This window comes from Panthera pardus, unplaced genomic scaffold (assembly GCF_024362965.1).
Source record: "Panthera pardus isolate Hobbes unplaced genomic scaffold, ASM2436296v1 HiC_scaffold_12, whole genome shotgun sequence".
In the NCBI taxonomy this organism is placed as follows: Eukaryota; Metazoa; Chordata; class Mammalia; order Carnivora; family Felidae; genus Panthera; species Panthera pardus.
This window is the reverse complement of record NW_026526677.1, coordinates 49,090,383-49,102,918: the sequence shown is the minus strand read 5'-3', so window position 1 is coordinate 49,102,918 and position 12,536 is coordinate 49,090,383.

Below are 12,536 nucleotides of genomic sequence, written 5' to 3'. Positions count from 1 at the left end.
TCCGCCCTGGTGACAATCCGCTAAATGAAGGGTGCCTGTCCAGAACAGAGTGTTAGTAAATATGGGGAGGCCATCTGCCTTGAACTGTGCACTTCTCTTGGGGCATTCTGTAGCCATTGTAACTTAGCCGCTGTTTATCACGACCAGCCATCTTCTGTTGGGAGTGAGTAGATGCTTGCCCGTTGCCTCCCACCTATCTATTGTTCTAAGACTACCCATTTTGGGGGCACCTGGGTGGCTCAGTTGGTTAAGCATTCGACTTTGGCTCAGGTCATGTCTCGCAGTTCATGGGTTCGAGCCCCGTGTTGGGTTCTGTGCTGACAGCTCAGAGCTTGGAGCCTGCTTGGTATTCTGTGTCTCCCTCTTTCTCTGACCCTCCCCCATTTATACTCTGTCTCTCTCTCTCAAAAATAAATAAACATTAAAAATTAATGTTTAATTAATAAAAACTTTTTTAAAGAAAGAAAAATAAAAAGACTACCCATTTTGGGGACACCTGGCTGGCTCAGCTGGAAGAGCTTATGACTCTTGATCTTGGGGTTGTGAGTTCGAACCTCATGCTGGGTGTAAAAATTACTTAAAAATAAATAATCTTTAAAAAAAGGCGGGGAGGGGTGCCTGGGTGGCTCAGTCAGTTAAGCGGCTGACTTCGGCTCAGGTCATGATCTCGTGGTCCATGAGTTCAAACCCCGCGTCGGGCTCTGTGCTGACAGCTCGGAGCCTGGAGCCTGTTTCGGATTCTGCGTCTCCTTCTCTCTGACCCTCCCCCCGTTCATGCTTTGTCTCTCTCTGTCTCAAAAATAAATAAACGTTAAAAAAAAATTTTTTTTAAATAAAAATAAAAAATAAAAAAATAAAAAAAGGGGGGGAAAAACTACTCATTTTGTTGAAGAGAAGAGTGAAAGCAAGCAGCCCACTGGCAAAATGTTCAGGATCTCCTACATCTCACTCTCCAAATTCATGGCAGCCTTGAACGAAAAGGAGAATGGCTACTCTTTAAAAGAGAGAGAGGACCAATACCACATAAGGTTTGAAATGCTCTCCTAACACACCTTCACCATTCCAAATCCTCTCCAGTGTTGTAAAAGATCATGACGCCAGTAAATGTTAAAATGAATTCAGCTAACTTCTTCTTTCTTTCTCACTGTGTATCAGAAGAACATGAGGAGGGAATAAAGCTCACTGTTTCTTATTCATACTATACATTCTATGAGTAAGGAAGGACCCACTCATTCAGAGGAAAAGAGCCTAAAACTAGGAAGTTGGTCCATGGCCTAGTGTGCTCAGAGTAGAAAAGTTTTCAAGTTGTCTTAAACAATTCTTCAGTCAGTGAGAAACCAAAACTGAATTACAAAACTGAATTACATAGTTGTAACCATACACCAATGAGAATGTATAAACTTCAACTACATGTGAAAGTACGGATGATCCTCACAAACATAATACTAGGCAATAGGAGTTAGACACAGAAGACTACAGGCAGAGCTATTCTTGCTATCTGAAGTCAGGCGGGTGGGTACCTTCGGTGGGGAGGTGAGTTAGGGATAGGAACAGAGCCCAGAGGCATGCTGGCAGGGCCAGCTTCATGAGTGTGTACACAGGGCCCTGCACTTAAAAAGATCCCACGGTGGTTGCCTCCTGGGTGGCTCAGTCGGCTAAGCGTCTGACTTCAGCTCAGGTGATGATCTCATGGTTCGTGGATTTGAGCCCCGCATTGGGCTCTGTGCTGACAGCTGAGAGCCTGGAACCTGCTTCAGATTCTGTTGTCTCCCTCTCTCTCTGCCCCTCCCCTGCTCACACTCTGTCTCTCTTTCTCTCCCTCTCAAAAATGAATAAACGTTAAAAAAGTTTTCAAAAACAAAGCAAAATTAATTATTTCAAAATCAGGAAAACAACATAATTGATGAATAAATCTAAGATCTATTCTTTGGGATGGGAGGAAGCAAACAAAACTGATAAGCCACTAGCTAACATAATAAAAAAGAAAGGCAAAACATAAATATAAATATACAAATTAGGAATGAGAAAGGGTTTACAGATGGGTACAGAAGAAATGATGAGAAATACAAAGGAGGGGATTCAATCAACATTTGCCCAATCCTATGCTAATACTATTTAAAATCTGAATGAAATGGACAATACTGAAGGAAATATAAATGGCCAATAGAGACTCAAAGTAAGTAGAAAATCTAAACAGATAAATAATCTTGGACAAAAGTGGTCAAAAGCTATATACCAAAAAAGAAAGAAAGAAAGAAGAAAAAAAAGCAGAACTTAGATATGTTTATGAGCAACTTCTTTCAGATTTTCAGGAAATCAATCATTTTCTTACTATTAAAGCTATCCTAAAGCACAGAGAAAGAAGTAAAACATCCCAGTGTTTCACGAAGCCAAAATCTTATAAAGATTGTACAGCAATCTTCATGGACCAGTCCGATTTAAAACTACAGATGCAAAATGTCTAAATGAAATATACTAACATTATTTTGCAGGATTTGAAAACAACTTGACTAAGCACATTTATGTCAGGAAGGATAGAGTGGCATAAGGAAATCCATTAATCTAATTTGCCATATAGATAAATCAAAAGAGGAAAAAGAATAAATAAGAGAAACATTAAAAATATGATATCATTTAATATTCATTCCTCATAAATATTCTGATAAAAGGAAAAGACCTTTTTAACATAACACAGGTGTAAATCCTGTGCGTGTGCACTCACACACACATATACATTCATCAACCAGTATTACTCTTGTCTTTACTTTTTTTAATTTTAATTTTAATTATTTTCAGAGCACGAAAGCGGGGGAGAAGGGCAGAGAGAGAGACAGAAAGAGAAAGAATCTCAAGCAGACTCCACACTTGGTGCAGAGCCTGACACAGGGCTCTATTCCAAAACTGGAGCCAAAATCAAGAGTCTGATGCTCAACTGACTGAGTCACCCAGGTACCCCATGTTTATTTATTTATTTATTTTTGAGTAAGCTCTACACTTAGCATGGGACTTGAACTCACATCCTAAGATCAAGAGTTGCAAGCTCTATCTACTGAGCCAGCCTGACACCTAACCTACTCCAGTATTACTCTTAATATTCGCATTAGAGTCAGGAGCAAGACAAGGCTGCTCACCACCTCTCCTATTACTAGCACCATGCTCTAACCAGCTGAGCTAACTGGCCATTGAACACCTCTCTTATTATTTAATATTGTTCTGAAAGTGCTAGTTAATGCAATTGGACAATAAAAAATAAGTCTAAATACTGGAAGAAAATTATTATAAATTACATGATTATCTACCTAGAAATCCAAGATAATTAACTGAAAAAATATCAGAAACTATGTAAGACCACAGAACACATGCACGTGAGAGTGCACGTGAGAGCAAGGGGCAGAGACAGAGAAAGAGAATCCTGAGCAGGCTTCATACTGCCAGTGCGGAGCCTGAATTAGGACTCGAACCCAGGAACTGATCATGAGTTCATGACCTGAGCTGAGATCATGACCTGAGCTGAAGTTGGACATTTAACTGAGCCACCCAGGCACCCTGACTTCTTGAGTATTTATTTTTTACTGGGCATTTCTCTGTGCTCTTGTGTTGTTTCTAACAACTGATTGACAAGCATACAGATACACAGGGCCCTGAAGTCAGCAGAGTTTGGTAGTGGTGGATGGGAGTAGGGGTGGGCATCAAACACTTACAGCTTAGCTGCTTCAAAAACCTTGATGGTAAGGCAGATGGTTCGGTCAACACTGGTGGGAGTGTGTGTGAGCAATCCTATCCCCCGACCTGAGCCCCTGGCACAGTTAATATTCTGAAGCTGGTAACCAAGGATGAAGCCTTTTTATTCTGCACTTAGAAGTGAGCCTATAATAAATCAGAGGGGTTCTGGAAGCCCTCTTCCTTATCAGCACCTCATCAGACTGCAGCCAGAGCATAAAGTTGCTTGTCTGGAAGGGGCAGGAAAACCAGTCCAGATGGAGTACCAGGCTAAGAAAACAGAATCGCAGGCTCCTTTCTCAAAAGCAAAACTAGAGGAGGGGGATAGGGATGTGGGGAAGCAAGGAAAAAGGAGGGTTCAGACATCAGGGACCTGAGAGGAGAGCTCCAAGTACATCAGAAAAAGCAAAGGTATGGGACTTCAGGACTTGTGTCATAATTCTGTCCACCCTATCCTGTTTCAGAGGCTTTCCTCCTGACTCTCTCTTCAGTTGGCACCTAGGCACTTTGATTTGTTCTCTCACTCAATCCATGCAATCACTCGTAACAGGTTTTAAAAAAAAATTTTTTTTTTAATTTTTTTGTTTAATGTTTATTTGTCATTGAGAGAGACAGTGAGACAGAGCGTGAGAGGGGGAGGGCCAGAGAGAGGGAGACACAGAATCTGAAACAGGCTCCAGGGTCTGAGCTGTCAGCACAGAGCCCGACGCGGGGCTCGAACAAAGAACTGTGAGAACATGACCTGAGCCAAAGTCGGATGCCCAACCGACTGAGCCACCCAGGCGCCCCTAAAAATTTTTTTTAATGTTTATTTATTTTTGACAGAGAGAGAGAGAGAGAGAGAGAGAGAGCGAGCGAGCAGGGGAGGGGAAGACAGAGAGGGAGACAGAATCTGAAGCTGGCTCCAGGCTCTGAGCTGTCAGCACAGAGCCTGATGTGGGGATCGAACCGTGAGATCATGACCTGAGCTGAAGTCAGACACTTAACCCACTGAGCCACCCAGGTGTCCCTCAGCAAATTATCATCATCCATCCCCTTCCTTCTCCAGATCCATCTCAGTGTCTGTAAAACAGGGCTAAGCAGGCTCTTTGTTTTGCTCACTCTATATTCCCCCAACTTTTGCAGAGACAACCCTACGTGTCTCGCTCCCAAGGTAATGATGACTGAGATGGACAGGTGCTCTGACCTCACTGTGCTTATTGTTTTATGAGTTTTCCGGAAGAAGGTTGCTAAGGAGCTAATAAGGATGCTTGCTGTCTGGTCTGATGGTTGTCCTGCATAGGTTGTGACCCTGTGACTCCTTGGGGACAAGAGGGAGGTCACAGAAATGGGATGGCATTCCAAAGACAGTGTGGAGTGTGGTTGTGCAGTGTTCCCCCTCCAGTGGTGTGACTCCAGCACCATCTAATCCCACTGGTTCCCTCAGGCCCAAGGCCCGAGGTCCCAGGTTGCCATACCCCCCAGTACACCTCTGCTGGCATCAGCCTGGGAAGATGCATTACACACACACACACACACACACACACACACACACACACACACACACCTTCTAGTAGCTTCTAAATCACCTTTTTTTTAAGTTTATTTATTTTCAGAGAGAAAGATCACATGCAAGCTTGGGGGCAGGGGGTGGGACAGAGAAAGAGAGAGAAAGAATCCCAAGCAGGCTCCCCACTGTCAGCACAGAGCCCAATACAGGGCTTGAACTCATGAGGCGAGCCATGAGATCATGACCTGAGCTGAAGTCGGAAGCTTAACTGACTGAGCCATCCAGGCACCCCTCGTAACAGGTTTTTTGGCATTTTGTGTGTTTCTCTAGATGTCTTCCCTCTGATAGATATATTTGCTTAGGCTACTTTCTTAAAAATGGAATTATTATGCAGTTTTTGTGACATTTTTTTCATTATATCTTAAATATCTTTTCATTCTGTACATATAGCTCTCTTATTATTTTTCAGACTGTGATTACTTAGTATTTAACAGACATTTGGATGGCCTCCAATTTTTGTTATTATAAACAATGCTTAGAATACACTTCCTCCAGATCTCCATTTGGCTGATTCCTTCACTTCATTCAGGTTCCTGCTCAAATGTTGCCTCCTCAGAAAGGTCTTCCCAGATGACACTACTTAAAATAGCACTTCCCTCCAACCCTCTACCACTTCATAATCCCTTACCCTCTCCCCTTTTAACAGCACTTATCACTACTTGATATTTTTTTGTACATTTGTTTATTTATATGCCTTGTCTGTCTCCACCAGAGGCCTCAAAAGTTTTCTGAAAGGACTTTGTTTTGTTTCACTGTTTTGTTTCACACAGTGCCCAGAGGAGTGCCAAGCCCATAGAGGACTCTCCCTAAGTATTCACTGAATGAACTGATACAGTGATAAATATTCTTTTACATATTTTTTGCAGATCTATATAAACATTTCAGTAGAACTGCTAGGTCAAAGAGTATAAATACTTAAATTATAACAGAAAACATCAAACTAATCTTTTAAAAATGGTACCAATTTACACCCACCCCCATAGTAGACAAGAATGCATTTCCCCATATCCTCTACAACATACAACAGTATCAATTTTTGTAATATTTCTTCTTGATTTTAGAATTTAAAATACATGTGGGTTTTCTATGTTAAAACAAAAAAGTAAAGGCACAAGTCTAACTCTCTTTGGATCCCACTTCCCTCGTTCCCACCAGACAAGATAATGTGCCCTGCTGTCCAGACTCTAGCATCACACTACATAACTGTCTGGCCCATCAGCTGGGTCCAGCAACCTTGCTTCAACAAGTCTTCCAATTAGTTATCACTCTCACCTTACCCCATTCTTGCTGGGGTAGAAAGAGCTAATCTTTAAGCCAGTAGTAATACAGTCTCAGGAATATTAGCCCTATGGCTGTATGTGCAGACATTGAACCTATCTGGGTTTCATTTTGTTCTATAAAATGTGAGTAAAAACACCTCTCTCAAAGGGTTCCTTTAAAGATTAAATAAGTTAGAGGCACCTGGGTGACTCAGTTGGTTAAGCACCCAACTTTGGCTGAGATCTTGGGTGGGTGACTGTGGGTGACTCACAGATCTTGCAGTCTGTGAGTTTGAACTCTGCATCAGGCTCTCTGCTGTCAGCACAGAGCCAGCTTTGGATCCTGTCTCCCCCTCTCTCTGCCCTTCCCCTGCTCACACTTTCTCAAAAATAAATATTTTTTAAAAAGAGTACATAAGATAAATATGTAAAGCATCTGGCTCAGTGCCTACCATATAGCTGGCAGTATCCCTTTCCCAGCTCCTTCAAGTACCCCAGATCTTTGTAGCACTGAAGACATTTATCATATTCTGACCTTTATAAAGGTAATGGGGAGTGGGTGCTTGAACCATGGATGGTGCTTGAACACAGCAGGCATTGAAAAGATGACTGCCAAGTACAGTTGATTTCTGCATTTAGGAACTAGTTCATCTTTGCTGGTATGATTTTTCCACATTCATATTTACACCACCAATCACCTGATGGTATCACACACTACTGGGTACTCTTTACCCAATGAGCTCATCTTAATCCTGTCTGAGCTGAACATGGCCTTTTACAGAACTTTAAAAGTGACTCACTACTGAGTCATCAAAACAGCAATACCCAAACACTTCTGTTGCTACACAAAAGAGCAGCATGGGATGTCTGCCTTATCTCCTCCTTTCCCTCTCCTAATGAGACAGAACCCCTTGACTCACTGAAGAAGAGTCATCACATCTTTTGTGATGCAGTAATAAGAAGAAAGCTGGTTTAAATAATCACAGTGTGGTCAGCAAACAACTGGCAGTCCTTGTGGTCATCCAGGTCATTTCCTGAGTATGTCACTAACCCAAGAGGCAATTAATCAATTGCTCAAATGTGTATTGAGCACCAGCATTCTGTTGGGCACTCATGATTTCTCCTTTTTATAACATTTCTGTGAAGTGACCTTTTCAGTTATTGAAACTCACTAAGAGCATAGAGAAAAGCAGTGCTTTGTGCCTCTGTAAAGGAAAAACAAAGCATTATTGGAGAAAATGCTGCTACTCAGTTCCATCCCAGTAGAAAGGAGTTTTAAAAATATCAAAGAGGAAGCATGATGTTTTGGCTAACTGCTTTACAGAACTATAGTTTTAAATATGTTAACTGAGAACTCCTTTCTTATCTAGGGATGATACTGTCAGTGGTCAGTATTTTCTCTGGGGAAAAGTCTTGAAGTTAGTATCATTGCCACAGGCCTGATTGCAGTGGACTATCAATTCTTTCAAGATTAGGAAGCCTGTGTAAGGTCTAAAATAACTGGGAGTAGGCCTGAGGGCTGCTTTCACTAAGAAGGCTGGTTATAGGCAAGGTATTGTATACATGCAGATACAGCTTTTGAGTGCCCCAGCGTGGTCTCTCACAGCTGAAGACCCTAAGCAAAAACTGAATGAAAATCTTAGGTCCTCAAACTTTTTGTACGCAGCCGATATAATTAATATAATCCACACCTAAAGGATATAATGAAATTTGCACTTGATCTACCTTATATAAATGTTAAAAGCATAAACAGAAATAGTATGTTAGTAGTCATTAAGGATTAATTAGGCAGGACAAGAAATAATGTTTATTTCATTAAAATATAAGCTTTCAACTGGCCACTGTTCCGAGCCATACTTCTCAAGTTCTTATTATATCAATACAGTTGACCCTTGAACCACATGGATTTGAACTCTGCAGGTCTACTAATATATGGATTTTTTCTATTGATACAATATAGTACTGAAAATGTATTCTCCCTTACAATCTTTTTTTTTTTTTTAAGTTTATTTACTTATTTATTTTGAGAGAGGGAGAGAGAGCACAGGAGGGGCAGAGAGAGAGGGAGAAAGAATCCCAAGCAGGCTCTGCACTTCAGCACATAGCCTGAGGTGGGGCTCAAACCCACAAACTGTGAGAGCATGACCTGAGCCAAAATCAAGTGTTGGATACTTAACCAACTGAGCCACCTAGGCGCCCCTTCCCTTACAATTTTCTTAACATTTTCTTTACTCTAGCTTACTTATTGTAAGATTGTAATATATAATACATATAGCATACAAAATATGTGTTAATCAACTGTTTATGTTATCAGTAAGGCTTGTGGTCAACAGTAGGCTATTAGTTACGTTTTGGAGGAGTCAAAAGTTATATACTGATTTTTGACTGCAAGGGGTCAGCACCCCTAGCCTCCATGTTCTTCAAGGATCAACTGTACTATATCTGTCCTGACTTGATTTGTATACAATCTCAACTGTCTATCCATATTAAGCAAACTTATTTTGGGGACATCAGGAGTTACATGTTCCATTTACTGACCATTTATAAAGCCATTAACAAGTATGGATTAGTCTCAAACAACATTGCTATAATTAAAAGCAACACATAACATTTATTGAACACTCTTTGTATGAACATTCTTTGTAAGGGACAGCACTAATCTCACACTTAACCCATTGAACTAAAGAGAAATTAAATTAGATTATACTGTATTCTCAGGGTGAGCTAATGAACACGTGGTAAAACGTTCAAACAATGTTATCCATCAGAGGGTAGGAAGGCAAGTGACAAGAGTACAGAAAGCTAACCTAGACCTGAGAAGTCAAATAGGAGCAGGGATAGGAGTACCACATTCTAGCCTGAGATCTGGACTGCCAGGGCCAACAGGCAGTTAGAGCTGGGTGGAAGTAAGGTGAAGTTTGCTGAGAGAAGCAGTGGAAGGGAAAAAGCAAAGATAACAAGGAAGATGAAGAAAAGACAGTTGGACTTTACTAGCATAGTATTTGTTCTTGTTTTGTTTTTTAAAGATTTGGTCTGGGGAGCGCCTGGTTGACTTTTTCTTTTTTTTTTTAGTTGACTCCACACCCAATGTGGGGCTCAAACTCATGACCCCAAGATCAAGAGTCACATGCTCTACCAAATGAGTCAGCCAGACACGTCCCTAATATGTATTTTTAAAATTTTATTTATTTACTTTGAGAGATAGATGTAGGGGGAGGGGGGAAGGGGCAGAGAGAAAGGGAGGGAGAATCCCAGAGCCCCCAGTGCAGGGCTCAAACTCACAAACCTAGAGATTGCAACCTGAGCTGAAATCAAGTGTCAGATACTTAACTGACTGAGCCACCCAGGCACCTCTCGCAACCCCCCTCCCCCTCCACTGCCCCTGCTAGTATTTGTTAAGTGAAAAACACATTTGACCAACATGGCTTCTTTTTCAAAAAAATTAGAAATTTATCAGAATAGGCTCCTATTTAGAGAGAGTTATTATTTCTCCAGAATCAAAAGCATAAACTAGAAAAGATTCAGCTTTGGGTAAAGCCTAGCTATTCTCATGAAACACGTCTGCAGACTGTGAAAAATTAGTCTCTAAGAACTAAAAGATATTTCATTCAAAGTGCAAGACTTATGTTAATAAGAATATGAACATATATTTATGTACTTGCATATATTAAAGGAATTTGAGGGGCAACTGGGTGGCTCAGTAGGTTAAGCATCCGACTTCGGCTCAGGTCATGATCTCATGGTTGGTGGATTCGAGCCCCAAACTGTGCTGACAGTGCAGAGCCTTCTTGGCTCTCTCTCTGCCCTCCAGGATTTGAGCTTTCTCTCTCAAAATAAATAAATAAACTTAAAAAAAAAAAAAGTATTTGAGAGGGTGATTTAGAATCTCAATTATAAATCTTCAAGGCAGGAATCTTGCTTATCTTGGTGCTAAGGGAGGTGAATGGGCTGACAATAGTGGCATTAAAGCCTTATACTTGCTAAGTCATCTGTCTAAAGGGGATAAACAGGTTGTTTGTTCTCCCAACACCTAGAGGCAAGATTTTTACTCAGTTATTACAACATTACCACAAACTTGTGGATTCTGCAAAGGTTGCCTAGCAACATTACAGTTAGGAACATTGGGTGGTGAAAGAACAGGAAATTTGAATTAGATATGCCCCGGGCAGGTGGGCATAACTCCATCCCTCCAGTACAGTGAGTGCTGTACTCAGAGAAGCATGAAATTTAAAAAATCAGGACAATCATTTAGAATTTCAGTTAGGGCATTGCTGCAGTTAAACCGTAACACTGTGCCATGTTCTCAGCTAGAGGAGGTAGGGCCTTGGTTTCATACTCATTTTGGCACTTTTGTTTTAAAGAACACCAGCTTTTTTTCAATTATTCCAGAAACATTTATTAAGTACCTTCTCAGGGGCCAAGGCACATTGCTGGTCGCTGGTGCTCTAAAGACAAATAAAACTTGATCTCAGCCCTGGGTGGAAGGAAGGGAAGCCAGACCAGTAAACAAAGACTGTTACAGAGTCCATGCCAAGTGTGGTTAGAAAACCTGGTTCCCGGAGTGTCTCTTTTACCTAGAAGTGGAGAAACTTAAGAAAAGGCTTTATAGAAGAAATGGTTCTCCCACTGAATCTTGTTTCCAACTTTTAAAGAAATTCTTTCTTTCCTTCAGTCATTCTATGGAAATTTACCTCTCCCATTCTGTGGGCAGAACTTGGTGCCAAGAATTCAAAGTACTGGCTCTGTGGACCAAGAACTCTTCCCTCCCCGTTTGGAAGCCAGGCCCTTTTGCTCTAATCTACTTCAAGGACCTCCCAGTTTAAGGAAGCAGACAGGTGGCATGGTTAAGAGTCGAAAAAAAAAATGTTAAAAGAGTATTTACCTCCAAGAAGAGGTAGCTGGGGTACTTCTGTACCATTTGAATTTATATTGGGATAGAAAAGTAAGCCAATCAACAAATATTTAAATAAGGGCTCTATTATCACTCAGAAGATATTGAGCATGTAAGCCATGTTAGAATACTGCAATAAACAAAATAGAAAAGGTTCCTATATTCAGGGAACTCATTTTCTAGAAGGGGATAGTAATAAATAAACAACCAACACACTTTGAGATAGATATAAGCCTGTTAAGGAAATAACAGGGTGTTGTGAAAGAGTGAGGGGGGAGGGGAAGTGAGCTTGCATGGATAGCCTCAGAGGATACAGAATTCCTACATAGAACAGGCTTAGAAGCAACATTCTAGTTGGGGAGAAGTTATCTACTGGGCTTTAAAGTTTGTTTTTTTTTTTTTTAAGTTTTTTTAAAATATTTATTTATTTTTGAGACAGAGAGAGACAGAGCATGAATGGGGGAGGGTCAGAGAGAGAGGGAGACACAGAATCTGAAACAGACTCCGGGCTCTGAGCGGTCAGCACAGAGCCTGACGTGGGGCTCGAACTCATGGACCGAGAGATCATGACCTGAGCCGAAGTCGGACCCTTAACCGACCGAGCCACCCAGGTGCCCCTTAAAGTTCTTAGGAAACACACTAGTTTTACATACAACTCATGCTAATGATCAATAAAGAGTAGTTTTCTGAAGTTACTTTTTTAATTTTTTAAAATGTTTTATTTTTGAGAAAGTACAAGCATGGGAGGTGCAGAGAGAGGGGAACAGAAGATCTGAAGCAGGCTCTGTGCTGACAGTAGAGAACCCGCTGTGGGGCTTGAACTCATGAACTGTGAGATCATGACCTGAGCCAAAGTCAGACGTTCAACCAACTGAGCCACCCAGGTGCCCCTAAAGTTATTTTTATTTACACTTACATGAAATTAAGAAAAGCAATTCAATATGGTCAACTATCCACATCAAAGGCTTATATTGCCATCAGGAGTGAAGAAGAGGAGGTATTGTAGGAAGAGTGCTAAAAATCATTCCTTGGGTTTGGCCACCAGGGATCAGAGAATGCCTCCCCTTGAAACATAACAAAAGGGTAGAGTTCCAGTCTTTCAAGAGCTTAACACTAA